The sequence below is a fragment of the Triturus cristatus genome, chromosome 8, assembly GCF_964204655.1.
Source record: "Triturus cristatus chromosome 8, aTriCri1.1, whole genome shotgun sequence".
Taxonomy (NCBI): domain Eukaryota; kingdom Metazoa; phylum Chordata; class Amphibia; order Caudata; family Salamandridae; genus Triturus; species Triturus cristatus.
In genome coordinates this window covers 653,335,745-653,349,739 of record NC_140591.1, presented here as the reverse complement: position 1 = coordinate 653,349,739, position 13,995 = coordinate 653,335,745, and positions in this window count along the sequence as shown.

Sequence of the window (13,995 nt, the reverse complement as noted above, 5' to 3'; positions counted from 1 at the left end):
CAATACAAAAGTCGAAAATCACACCCCCAGTTACATTATAGGAATGCCTCATCCAGTTGAGCACCACCTTGTAGGTAACTTTCCATGAAGTAATGATAAATCCAAACTCTTGCTCACTGACTTTGGTTCCCATGCCTTTCCAGACATGGAAGACATCCTCCTTCATTATCAGCTCCGCTTGTTCAAAGGCATCCTCTCCTCCCTATGTCTAACTAACTCCTGAAACAAAGACGTTATTCTAACTAACGAGGACAAATTCTTGCACCTGCAGCAGAGACGTAAAAAGAAGAAATATTCCACAGACACATCAACCCAAATCAACAGTTTCAATTTAAGAGCGAGCAGGGAGAAACAAAAGTTAGGCCTATCAAATTTGGCTAACATAGCAACAGTGCACACATTTAAAATACAAGCAAATATGAGTCATGAATATACACACATTATATGAGCCTTTATATGAAAATTGAATTAGTCATGAATACACTTCACACGTATATGATTCATCTAAACATGTACACCTACTGCGTTAATTATTTGATTACATGAAGAAAATATCTAGCACTTCACTTACACAGTATTACAATTTACATTCTATTATCATAATGTTAATACGACAATAGATTATATGTGGATTCAGACTAACCATGATTAAAATGCATCCCTACAAATGAAAGAGCAACGTTGCGCTCTATCATTGGAAAGGACTGCCTAATTTCAGGTTAACAATCAAGACATGAACAATCACAATTATAAGACTTTGGGGGTTTTTAAAAATATTCCAAATGGTTTACATACAAAGGGGTAGATTAATTTAAAAGTTGTGTAGCGCATCACAGCACACACTGTTGTTGTGCTCCATTGTGCTGGCAGAGAGAGCATCACAGAGCTATATCTACTAGGATATGGTGTTGCTCTCTTCTCCAGCTCTGGTGCATGAACAGGCTGGGTAATGCCAAGCAGGATTGTGTGTGATGTCTAGCATAGGTTTTGTTCTAGATGGGTATGATTTCAGTACAAAGTACCATGCCTAGACATTGTTTGAATAGTTTTACATATTGGATGTGTGCTATACAGTTAAGCACACAATAAAAGTTTGAAACTGCAGGACTTTTGATTTTATTTATGAGTTTTGGATTTTCAGAGAGATCCACATATATATTAAAAGTCAAACAATACAGTAATAATGTAATTGTAGTACAAAACTAAAAGCATTTTTACAAATTAAACATTTTAAAACATATCATTTTATTTTCAGTAAACATCATAAATTGATGTGGTTTTTCTACAGACAATACACCATGCCTGATAAAAAAGGCTTCAAAAACTGATGACTCATAAGTTGCAGTGCTGGACAAATAAAATAACGGCCAAAATCCTGAGACCACTATTACAAATTGATTCCACAAGGAACTTTCTCAACAGTAAATAGATACATTTCCCCACCTTCAGTCCCAACAAAAAATACTATGTAAACCAATTTCCAAATTAATTGCCTGCGTAGCAGCTAGAGTATTCAAATTACCCACAGGTCCCTCCAGTCCTCGTTCCATTCATTACTTATGGAGATAACCATCGTCTGACAGAAAAATGAACAGAAGAATGCTGGGACCCATATCCTCACACTTTCCCAATGGGACTACTTAACCTGTACTTACCCAGCATTCCACATATTATTTTTCTGTCTTTCAACAGAAATGGGACGAGGTGCTGGGTGTTGCTCCTACTAGTTGAGTGTGCGGTCTTTGGAGGTCTCCGTTTGGCTGCTGGGCTGTTCTAGGACAGGGTTGGTTTTGTGTGTGCCAGGAGACGCAGATGTCTGTGACCGGCCCTTTGCGGCTGGTTTACCAACCCTTCCAGACAGTTCCAGGTTGATAGGGCATGCCATCCTGGTGGCTGAGCCAGATGGAAGCTGCCCTGTGGAGGCCAGATGGCAGTTCTGGGCTGTTTTGGTGGTGCCCCTGCTGTCATGGTGCTGTGGCTGGTGATGCGAGCCTGGGCTTGCTGGTGGGGGCATTGTTGTGGCAGATGGTATGGTCAGGTGTCTGCTGGCGCCAGGGGTGAGTACTGTGTAGCAGTTTTCCTCTGACATTTTTCACTGCTTTTCATTGTTATTACATTTAAATGTGTGCCCTTAATTTTTCCATTTACCGTGCACAGCCTCATCTCTGGCATTCCATTGCGGCGTCCCTCGTGTGGCTGGTGGCACGAGGGCTCTGCTGGAGGTGCCCCTGCAGTGCCTGGTTGCCGATGGGGTGGTTTGGCTCTTGCCCAGGTGTTCTTGAATTGGGGTGCACCTGGGCTGGCTCGTGGGGCCGTTATTGTGGCAGGCAGTGCTGTCGCGAGTCTGTTGGCCCCAGGGTGAGTACCACATAGCGGGTTTTCTTCTACCTTCTTTTCTGCAGTGTGGTGCTTTGGGACTGGGACTGTAGTGTATGGTGTGACATGAAGTCCCAGGCTTCTGTTGCATGCACCTCTGTTTTCAGTGGCGTGGCCTCAGCCTGCTTTGTCACTGGTCCCTCTGAGGCTGGGGTCAAGTCCTTGCTGTGGTGGCCAGGTCATGAGACATTTTTGCCTGTTGTTCCTGCCCAACTTCCTGCTGGTTTTTCCCTGTGCAGGGTGCTGTGATTCTGGGGCAGAGTTTTGTACCTCTGGTGTCTCCGGTCAATTCTCATCCTGGGTTTGTGTCCCTCCACTGGCTCTGTCTTAATGATCGTTGTTCCAGCTGGTGGTGCCTTGGCTTTGTTTGATGGTCCTTTGCCGCATGTTCTTTGGTGTCTTGTTTTGTCTCTGGGCCAAGTTTCTCGCCCTGGCCGGCTTACAGCTTAGTGGGGGAGTTGGTCTGTTGAGTGCGGGTTGTCCTGTCATTTTTTGGTGTCTGGACTTGGGGCTCTTCCTGGGCTTTTAGTTGCCCTGCTGTTGCTGTGTCTGCATGGGTCAGGTTTCTGGTTTGTCCCTCTTCCGGCCTCTGATCCCTCGCTGGGTTGTGTGGCTGTGTGTCCTCCAGGCTCCTTCTTCCTTGGGTTGTAGTGATGCTACAGGACTACCATTCTGGTTGTGGGGCTTTAAGCTTCTGCTTATGTTTTTTGTGGCTTCGCATTTCCATTTTTGGCACTTGTTGGCCTGTGCCATTTGGGTTTGCGCCTCATTCTCTGCCACTGTCTCCTGGTTTTGGTGCTTCCCGGTTCATGGAGGGGCTTACCTCCAGGGTGTGTCTGGCACTCGCCGTTGAGGCCCTGGTGCCTTAGGGGTCACCTTTTGGATATCTGCCTGTGGGCCTTTATGGCTTCCCTTCGTCCTCTGGGTGCCTTGCTTGGGTATGGGTCCTCCAGGCACCATGGTGGTCCAGCGGTTCTAGGCCAGGTGTGGCTGGGGCCCGGGCCAGCCTTCTTGCCCATTTATTTGGCATCTACTCTGCGCCTGCCTTCCCCAAGTGCAGGTTGGACCCTGGCGTCAGCGTGCTCATGCCGGCTGCTTGGCTTCCGCTCTGGCTTACTGGCCGCTTTTTGGAGTGTATTGCCTCTGTAGACATGGTTGTGGCTGGTTCCGTTGACTTTTCTCTCTGCCCTAGGGGGTTGGAGTGTTTCTGGTGTGTGACCGTTTGGCCCTGTACCTTGCTGTCCGGGCCTGTGGGGGCATCCTGTTTGTGGCCTTCTGTCTCTGCTGGTGGGTCAGTGGTTCAGCCAGCTGGCTTCTCGGGAACCTATGAGGACGTCGGAGGGGTTAGGCTGTGGGCCACCTTGCGTGACTCTCCTGTCCTTGTGGTCCTGGCATGGTGCTTGTTTTCCAGCCATTTTTGACCTGGGGTGCTGTAGCCAGTGGCTGTCTGCATCTCTGGTTGCTCTGGGGCTTTGTCTTGACCCTTCTTCGGCTGGTGTTGGAGCACGCTTGAGGTGGCTCCTGAGTGCTGTCCTTTGCCCTCTGGGCCGGTTGGTCAGCTGGTTGTTCAGTTGGTTTCTTCCTTCCTGATTTGCGTTGGTTGGCCCGGTGTCCCGTGGTCCTTGCCCAGGCTGTTGGGTCTGGGGTGTGCGGTGGCTGATCACGGTTTCTGTTGGTTTATCTCCAGTGGTGTGTGGGTTTGTCTTCTCCAGAGTTGTTTTGTCTACCTTCGGTCGACTCCCGGGATTGTGGTTGTGGGGATGTTGTCATTGGTGTGTGTTGATGGAGTGGGGTCTTCCCTGCTGTGCCTGTTTGTTCTTCGGTGCCCTTCGGGGTTTACCTCGTGCCACTCTTGGTCCTCTGTGGTTGCTGTGTTCTTGTCCGGTTTGGCCCGGTTCGGGTCAAGAAGCCACCCCTTGGGGGTGTTTGTCCTTAGGTGGGGTCCTGTTGTTGGCCTCTTTCCTGGTGGGGTGTTGTGCTTTGCTGGATTCTGGCCTCTGGCTCTCCCCCTGCTTTTTCCTGTCCAGGTGGGGTAAGTGTTTGTTGCTACCTGGTCCTTCTGGTTGGTCTTCGGGCAGGTTGCGTTCTGGTTCTCATTGGGCCTACCTCCTTCTGGCCGCAGCTGCGCCTCTGTTGGGCAGGGTTCTGATGGTTGTATCCTGGTGTCCCTTGCATTCCTTGTGGGTGCCTTATTCTTGGCCTGTTAGCCTGTCCCTGTGCCCTGGCTTTGGCTCCTTCTCCTGCTCTGGCTACTTTGGAGATCAATATATCAAGAGGGAGGGACAAAAGGGCTTAGAAAGGTCCAACGTACATGCCCAACAGTCATACAAAGAGAGGGTACGTAGTTCCTTATTGTGGGTCTAAAAAAGAGGTAAGAGAGCTTAGTGAAACATCCACTGTAGTTAATGGTCGTACTATGAAAAAGGGAGGGGAAATCCTCCCTTTGGAACTAGGGCCCTCACACACCCAGCCCGCTAGGTGTCATGCTTCATCATTGGGCCTGCTCCTCGTCGGGTCGGCGCTGCAATACCCGACGGGCACCCAATGAGGGGCTCTTTAGCGGAGATCTTTTGTTCCTCGCCGTATGGTGCCGTGGGGGTGAGGGGCCTAATAGGTGTGGATGTGATGTGCTGGTGAGTGCTAAGACTAAAACAGGTGCGGAAGTCCAATAAGAAACCTTTATTCTGGTAGGCTCCCTACCTGATTAAAAATAGAAAAGAAGTGGCGGATATCTGACTATAATGAATCAAGACATCACGCTCTACTTTTACTTTTCTGGTCAACATGTTTCTTGCCTGGTAGTCAGGGGGATCAATGGCAATTCTTCAGGACCAAATTAAAACTATCCACACACTATGGTAGGGTGAGTCTACTACCTACCATATAATTGAACTGCGGGGAAAAGTACCCACAGATATGGAGGACGACCTAAAATATGTAAAAGGCATGCCTCAACAGTTACCGGCGGCTTAAGGACACACATAGTGCGGTGTCCTGATATCCACAGGATTTTAGATGTGGACCTATCCCTACGTCGCCGGAACCGGTTGGATGTTTCACTAAGCTCTCTTACCTCTTTTTTAGACCCACAATAAGGAACTACGTGCCCTCTGGGGTGCTCAGTCTGTCTGGTCCTGGAGTGTGCCTCCTTTCCAGCCTTGGCTTTGTTTGTCCTAGCCTTGTCACCTTCATGGCTGGCTCCTTTCTACTTGGCAGTTTTGGTGCTTGGGGATGGTAGGGCCAGGGTGCCCTGCTTGTAATTTTTCTATGGTTGGCTGGCTCCTTGGTGCCATGGGTGCCTTCTACTTTCTGGGGTCCTGGTTCTTCTGGACCTTGGTTGTGTCCCTGTTGGTCTCTCACTGGCTTTACTGGTTTGTCTGGCTGCTTTGGATCTTCATCCGTCTGTGGACTCCTCACTGTCCTTCTGTTGATGGCGGTCTCTGGTGCTTGGTAGGTGCTCCTCCTCCATTATTGGTTCATAGGTGTTGCCAGTGTGTGGGTTAGCTGCCCTCTTGGTGGAGGCGCCATGAGCTTGCTGATCTTTTATTCACCTTGATCGTCTCCTGCTTGTTCTGGGTGTTGCAACCCTTTTGTTTGGTTGGGAGTATTGTGGGCTGTCTGCTCCTGCCTGTTTTTTTGCCCTGTGGCTCTCCCCTTTGCTTTGCTTGGGATACTGCTTTTGATGTGATGTGCTAGGTATTTTTTGGGGGTAGTAATACCAGGCTCCTGGCTTTGGTTTGCTCCATAATTAATGAATGGAACAAGCACTGTAGGGACCTGGGTGTAATGCCCTAAAATTTACTGTTTTCCTCATTGTGCCACTCCCTCCCTCCCGGATGGCTGGCCTTCCTGTTGGTGGCTTGGTAGTTCAGGCGGAATGCTGGATAAGTACTGGTTAAGTACGCCCAGTTGCAGGAGGTGAGGTTAGGCATCCCAGCATTCCTCTGTCCTTTTTTCTTTCAGGGAGATGGTTATCTCCATAAGTAAGGAATGGGACGAGGATAATAGTGCCAGGAGTAATGAAGATTACCGGTAAATAAAAGGGCATCATATCTGTCACATACATGGGACTTGATATTTTTAAGTGATACAGCAGCAAAAGACCGGCAAAATGTCTGCGTCTGTATCAAACATCCTTATTATATGTTCTTAAGGCCATTTCCATGTGAAATTCCTTTTCTGACAAAATGTTCTACATTTTGGTTGCTACTTGAAATAGTGGAGACGTTTTTCCCAGATTTCTTACGATTTCAAGCACTTCATATCAAGGTTTCAATTATGTATCTTTTTTTTCTGGTAGCATTTACCCATAAAAATACGGATTTTGCTTTTTGTTGTATTTATCTTTTAAAAGAGGTCTATAGCATAATTCTGTAAGCTATCAAGATATTTTTGTAGGTCCCTTGGAGTGAAAGCTAACATTACAATATCATCTGCATGTAAGACATAATAGATTCACTCACCTACTTTTGAGTCATTGCCTTCAGGTGTAGCTAAAGCTGATAGAAAATTGTATACATAAATAGAAAACGGAAATGTGCAAGTAAATAACCTTGTTTTTGTCCATTATTATAGGAATTCTAGAAGAGAGGCCCTGGCCCCATCCAGTGAGATATTCCACCAAGTAGAATTGTGCTGTGCTGCAATTATTCCAAGCAAGTTTGAAAAGTTAGGAGACAGTAAAAGATTTCTCCACTTTAACCCTGCTTGGAGGAGGTATTATTTTTCTGTGCAATGGCCTATCTACCAATGTCAATAGAAACGTTTTTGGATCGGATACATGGGTGGTAGCTGGGGAACAATCATGGGAATCCCTTGATACAAAGTAGTGCAAAGCTATTTGTATTATCTTATGTCTATTTTCCAGCACAAATAAAGGCCATAAATAAAGTCGCCTACCCTTAGAAGCACATCTCTTTACAATTTTATATCACCTGATTTTTTTCCATATGCGAATCTTGTTCCATTGTGTATGCATTTATGCTCCTTATGTGTGGTCATGTATCTACATATATTTTACTCCCACTGCAGAGACGAAAACAAAAATTAACCAAACCTCATTAAATAACCTCGTTACTACTATGAAATACCAAACAACTCTTTCTAAACTCTTCCCTCCTCTATCCATCCTTTATCCTATTCATTAACTAACAGGCTCTCTGACTCATCCTAAACCTCTTTTACTATTATGAACTCCCAAATAATCCTTTCTAAACTATTCCCTCCTCTATCCATCCTCTATCCTATTCATCCAACTAACAGGTTCATATGTCTTCCACTCCCACCACTCCCGATACTAATTTATATTTACCCCCTAATAATCCACCACTAAATCCACTTTTGCGGTTGAGGAGTAGCATGCTACTCGCTGAGAAGCACTTCAATTCCAGGGGTAGTGAGAACTGTATAGATACAGTTACAATTACAATCTTTATTTACAACTGTGAAATTTCACCCAGTGGTGTGTGTACATCGATCATGCATATCAGTGCTGTGGTAGATCGCTGTCACAACCATAGATTTACTCATATGTACAATTCAAACATTTTACCAACTAGGGTGTAAGCATTGACAGATGCGTACTCCTATTTTCTGGATGTGCTGGTGCAAATTTTGCAGTTTTCATTTCCTAAGGCAAACTTACATTTGATTTAACACCAGCAGGTTATCGTGGCAGCACCCCCTGTAAAAGTTCTCCTGTCCAGATTGCACACAGTCCGCTACCCTCTGCTGCCTGTCTACCTGCTGCCTGTCTAGCTGCTGCCTCTGTTAGTGCCTTCTCTGCTTGTTTCTTGTTCTGTTTTGCCTTTTTTCGCTTGTTTTTCTGCCCTCCCTTTTGTTTTTCTGCTCGTTTTTCTGCCCTCTGTTTTACCCGCTTCTCCTCTGTTTTGCCTTTTCTGCTAGTTTTTCTGCCCTTTGTTTGGCCTTTTCTGCCTTTCTTTTGCCCTCTTCTGCTCTGCTTTGCCTTTTCTACTCGTTTTTCTGCCCTCTATTTTGCCTTTTCTGCTAGTTTTTCTGTCCTCTGTTTTGCGTTTTCTACTCACATGTTTTTCTGCACTCTGTTCTGCATTTTTCTGCTTGTTTCTTCCAGCCGTTTCGTTAAGACCTGGCTTTTCGATGAAGATCTCGGACCCCAGAACCTAGATACCACGAGGGGTGACAGTAAAGTATATTTTTCCTTTTTTTTCATCATTTATGTTTACTTAAAACTCTTTTTCAATACAGATAATCAGATGCTGCTGCTCCTAAAGTGAAAATGTGGCAGAAATTGGGATGAGAACTCAATTAAAACCATAGATTGCGTAATTGAGAGCTCTGAAATCACTCACTGAGTCATGTTCGGGCTGCAGAACTCATGTGGTGAACCCTTTGATATATTTCACCCTGTAAGAGAGTAGGAATTCCCAGCTGTAAGATGTCTATTCTGCCAAGTGAAACAACTTCCTGGGTGAAACAGTGTTCTGCAGTTGTATCACTCTTAGGACGCAGAGTATATCTTTTTCTCAGAGAATTGACATAGAACCTAATTAGGACTGTGGTGGTCTTGGAGCGGGACTGTCACATCACCGCCCTGCTTCAAGACTGCTATAGCCGTACTGACATTGCCCACCAAATTACTACTTTTTTAGTCTCTGCCAGGTAGTTCTTTGGTGGTCCCACAGCGGTGCCTATGAAAAAGGAACCACAATGGAGGTGTCAAAGGCAGTGCATGCCGTGCAGAAACTGGGAAGCATGTACACAGGGGGGCACAACACGTGCCCCGCTGCATGTACCCCAAGGCCATGAGGCAAGAGGAGGTCCTGCAGGGCCCCCTTTGTTTCCTCTCTGCCACAGTTTTCATGGCGGGTTTACCGCCATGAAAACCGGGGTGGAGAGGAAACTCACATTATGCCTGGCGGTGCTGCAGCTCCAGGCATACTGCGGCCTCAAGACCACTGCAAGACTACCAGTTGCAGCGGTCCCATGACCATCCAATTGCCTAACTTGTAATAGGGCGGTCAGACTAAAGGTGCGATGGATCCTGCACTGCCACCGTGACTACGGCGGCCCATCGGGCCAACGTAGTAATAATTAGGCCTATAGTCTTTAGGGTCGGCAGGGGTCTGTGACAGAAAGACCATCACTTCTTGTCAGCATAAGGAGCCACAAGTTAGGTAAATAGAGCAAAAATGTGAATGCTGATAACTGTCTCAACAACAGGGAACCAGTCATTGCCGTTCTGTTTGTCAGTTGGTGAGAAGGTCCTAATAACATTATTTGGAAACGGCCTAGGGCTATATGTATCCTAGGATAAGATATCCTGGTAACCTTGTCTTTGACAGGGTACATTAGGCCATTTTTGAGGTAAAGATACCTTTTTGTTAAAGGAGGGATAACATGTAAACCTTGCTGACTTACCTAATGACAGAGTTGAAAATTGTTGCTAAGCAGAGGTTCAACTTGAACCCCAAATATTGTTTTGATTGCACAACAGAGAGATGCCCTCAACCAAATAGTGATGTCAGATGCTTAAGCATCAGGGTCAGTTGAAAGAATTAATTCTTGCAGATAGATCTGATGATTCTCTCAATAAAAAATTCAGAATATTGGATTATCTTTTTTAATCTCTTTGACAAGCTTTAGAAACCTTTCTTGAATGGTAGCAAAATCCAATTCACATACCATGTCACTCAGAGAAAGTGCCTTGGGATTTTCTTAAATATGCTGAATATGCATATAAGGATCCGGATAGTGCAGGTCCAACAATGCACAACACTTTCTTGGTACAGTAATCTGTTGGGAGCTATCAGTTCAGTCCATGATGGCCAAGCAAATGAGTCAATCAAATATATTGGTTGAATCCACCATTTATATTGATCCCACAGTGAGAGTCACCTGAACATGTACGTTTTCAAACTTAAAGTGATCTTAAAACTTTGAACTGAACTACATCTCTGGGTTTTATGAATATTTGAAGGAAAGATTGAGGATACCAGTGGATAAAGAATTCAGAAACTGCCTGAGAATGAAGCTTTCTTTGCAAGAGCAATGGAGCAAGATGATTCCAAGATTTCATACAGAGAAATTGTGTAGGAGGGTGAGCCGCTGCGAGGGGTGACAGTGACATCAGGTTGTGCTGCGCTATGATAGGTCGGTTGGTGTAACGCAGCACTGGGATTGGTTGGTAGTCATCAGGATGTCTGAAGGTGAAAAGGATTGTTTCATCTTTATCAATTGAAAGAAAATTGAATTTTCTGAAATAATGTGATGCGAGGTGATGAAGGGGTTGTTACTAGAGTGGGCAAAGAGGCACCACCTCAGGATAGTCCAGCGCACTATATGGTGACAAAGGTTGGGCTCCACACTATAATTTGGATCCCAATTGGCACAAAATCACTGTAAAGGATGGTGAATTGTCATTTCCACTCTTTGGTTCATTCAGATTGAATGTGTTGAATCAGCTTAGGGGAAAGATGTTTGCGATGTGACCATTGCCTAGACCCACACAGTCTGAAGCGTTAGATGCATGGATGCGTGCATCTCATGCTAAGCAGAGAGAGAAATATCAAGGGAGAATGAAGAAAACTGTGAAGGCGTATCAAGATGCACTGTGGGTTGCAAGGCTTAAGAGGTGGGGAGAGGATATCATTGAGGGAGAGAGGTGGTACCTAGTGCTGGTAGGAAATGGAGGACCACATGATAGGCAGGAAGGACAAATGAGAGTGACAGTACTGATAATAAATAAGGTTTGTTGGGTGGGCTGTAGGGTGAAGGGGGACGAAACACTGAAGGCACCAAGAATGTGGGGAGCGGATCAACAGCAGCTCCTGTCCCAGGGGATGTGGAAGTGATATCAACAGGTGTAGGTGGGATGGGAGTGTCTGCCTCGGGAGGTATGGAACAGAATAGTGTTAATGCTGCTTCACGGTTGCTGGAAGCTCTTACAGTACTGGTTACCATTGGTTCTGTCATTCCTGTTTATGACCCAATATCAGTGGGAAACATTGGTCAGAGACGATCCACACATGCCAAAGGAACTGGGCTGGGAAGACCAGGAAGTGCAAATGGGAATTGCCTTTCTTCAGTGCCTATGGAATCTAGTGCCTATGGAATCTAGTACCCCTTTAGCGAAAACTGCTGATCCTTCCAAAGTATGAATTGGCTCCAGTACCATATGGTCTATACCAACGGTAAGCACTAGTTCAGATCTGCAAATGTAGGATACGCTGGTGAGAGGACCAAGGGGCATGATTCAAGAAGCAAGCACAAGTCGGAGAACTTCTGACAATCAGCACGTTTCAGACATTGCAGACTTAGAGTCATGGTTGAGGGATCCTAATAACAGCAAGGAGAGTCAGAATAGTAGGTTGAGTCAGGGAGCCCTCAAGGCTGTAGTGAAGGCGAAGTTAGTGAATGTCATGAGACTGAAGGCTGAACTAGAGGAAATCATCAGTGGGAGTCTACCCTTAGATATAATAGAGACCTATGAACTGGACGAGTTGTTATTTGTAGCTAAGAATGTTACCTGAAGGGCAAGGCAGGCACTTGAGAAGTTGTCGGAGTTGGCTCAGAGGTATAGAGTAAACTTGTCCCGAACGAAGATGCTACAAGGAAATCATAAGCTTACTTACAGTGACCAAGTACTAGAGGAAACGAGGGTGACTGATTTGAAGACACACATCATAGAATTGGTAATGGGAATAAGGGCTTGGAGTATGCTGGATAAGTGGGAGGAGAGGTGGTCAAAGAAGAAGAGTGTAAAAAAGGCCACAGGAGAAACACCACCTCCAGGAGGAGGAACTCAGGGGGTAGAGGCATATCCGTTATGGGAAGTGCCTAGTGGAGGATATGTACGTGTCCCTTGGAGTTCGGGTGATCTTGCTGCATTCACAAATGATTTCCCCAGGTTGAAAAAGAAACCTGCTGAGAGGTACAAGCAAGTCGATCGCTTTGCTATGATCTCGAAAGTGTTGCGGATTGACCTAAACACCTTTTTCGAAATTGTGGTTCCTAGTGATCTATGTTCTGCTTGTAAGATAGCTTTTGAGTGGCCTAGCACGGAACTGGAAAGGGACTCAGTAACTCATGGTCCTTCACCTATGGTCATGAAGAAGTACAGTCAGGTGATCACATGGTTGCAGTATAAAATAGCTCCAAAAGACATCAGTTGGATGAAGATGGATCGAACGACTCAGGAACCTAAAGAGTCTGTACATGCTTATTATGAAAGGCTGTTACATACCTTCAAGCAGTACAGTGGGGTAAATACACTCGACCCCAAAGACATGGAATAATTTGTGTACATATTTGTTACTAGGTTGAGGCCGGAGATCAGCCTCATGATCCAACAGCACCTATTCTGTTGGCAAAATAAATCCGCAGACGAAATCCTACGGTATGCCAGGTATTACAGCAATGAGGTGGATTCTAAACACAGGAGGATAAAGGAGAAACCGAGGTTATTCAAAATGCGCAATGCCCAGAAAGGCAAGGAGGAGCAGGCAATGATGGGAGCTGTAACTTGTGGTCAGGGAAATGCCCCAGGAGGTGTACAAGTACGATCTGTTGCAGGATCGACCGGCCAGGGAAGAGGAAGAGGTATCCCTATAGATCCAAAGACAGGGTATATGTTGCGAACCTAAAGAAGACCACTGCCTGTCAGTTTTTCACAAGATCGGGCATTGGAAGCACAGGGGTCACCTTAATTCTGCAAATCAAGAGCATGGAGGAAAACTCATGCAAGTGGCAGATAGCGTAAATCAGTTACCAACAGTAACCAGGCCAAGTTAATTTAATGCGGGAGGGAATCAGAACCACTTAGTGCAAGTGACCCAGCCTATGAGAATTTCACAGGACAATCAAATTTATCATCAAATGCCCTTAATGGAAGCTCTGAATGGATTTGATCGGACCCATCCTTATGATGGTGCCTGAGGGGGAGAAGGGCTGTACTCTTGGAGCAGTCTTAGAGGTAGACCAGAGTAGACCATACATGGAAGCCAACGTTGATGGTCATCCCATTTCATTCTTGATTGATACTGGTGCTACCCCTTCTACTGTGAAATCCGCAGTAGCACCAAACCTGCCCCTCTCGGTAAGATTGATCCAAGTTGTAGGAGTTTCAAACAAAAGAATTACAAACCCTTTGACGGAAGAGGTGCCAGTGGAAATCGGAACCTTTCAGGATTACCATCAGTTTGTGGCATGTGATTTGAGTCCAGTCTGTTTGCTTGGGCATGACATGTTGTGCAAATCGAATTGTACCATCGTTTGCACAGCAAAGGAAATCAAATTGCAGACTAACTATGAGAATGTTGCCTGTAAACTGGCAAACCAAAACCTTTTTGCTGCCTTGTTTCCTTAACTGACAGTGGAAGACATGCCGCTGGATCTGAGAGACATCGTCTCTCCAGTGGTATGGGACTTCACAGGGAATAAATCAGACTGATTCGAGGAGTCGAGTCAGTCTGCATACAGGCCAAGCCAAATGCAGAGTTTCTGAGAACACCTCAGTACAACTTAACCCAGAAACAGTAGCAGGGATTACACCTGTAATTTGATCCATGATTGTGCAGGGCATTCTAAAGGAGATCATGGGAAGTCCGTGCAATTCTCCTATTACGACTCCTAACTTTACGC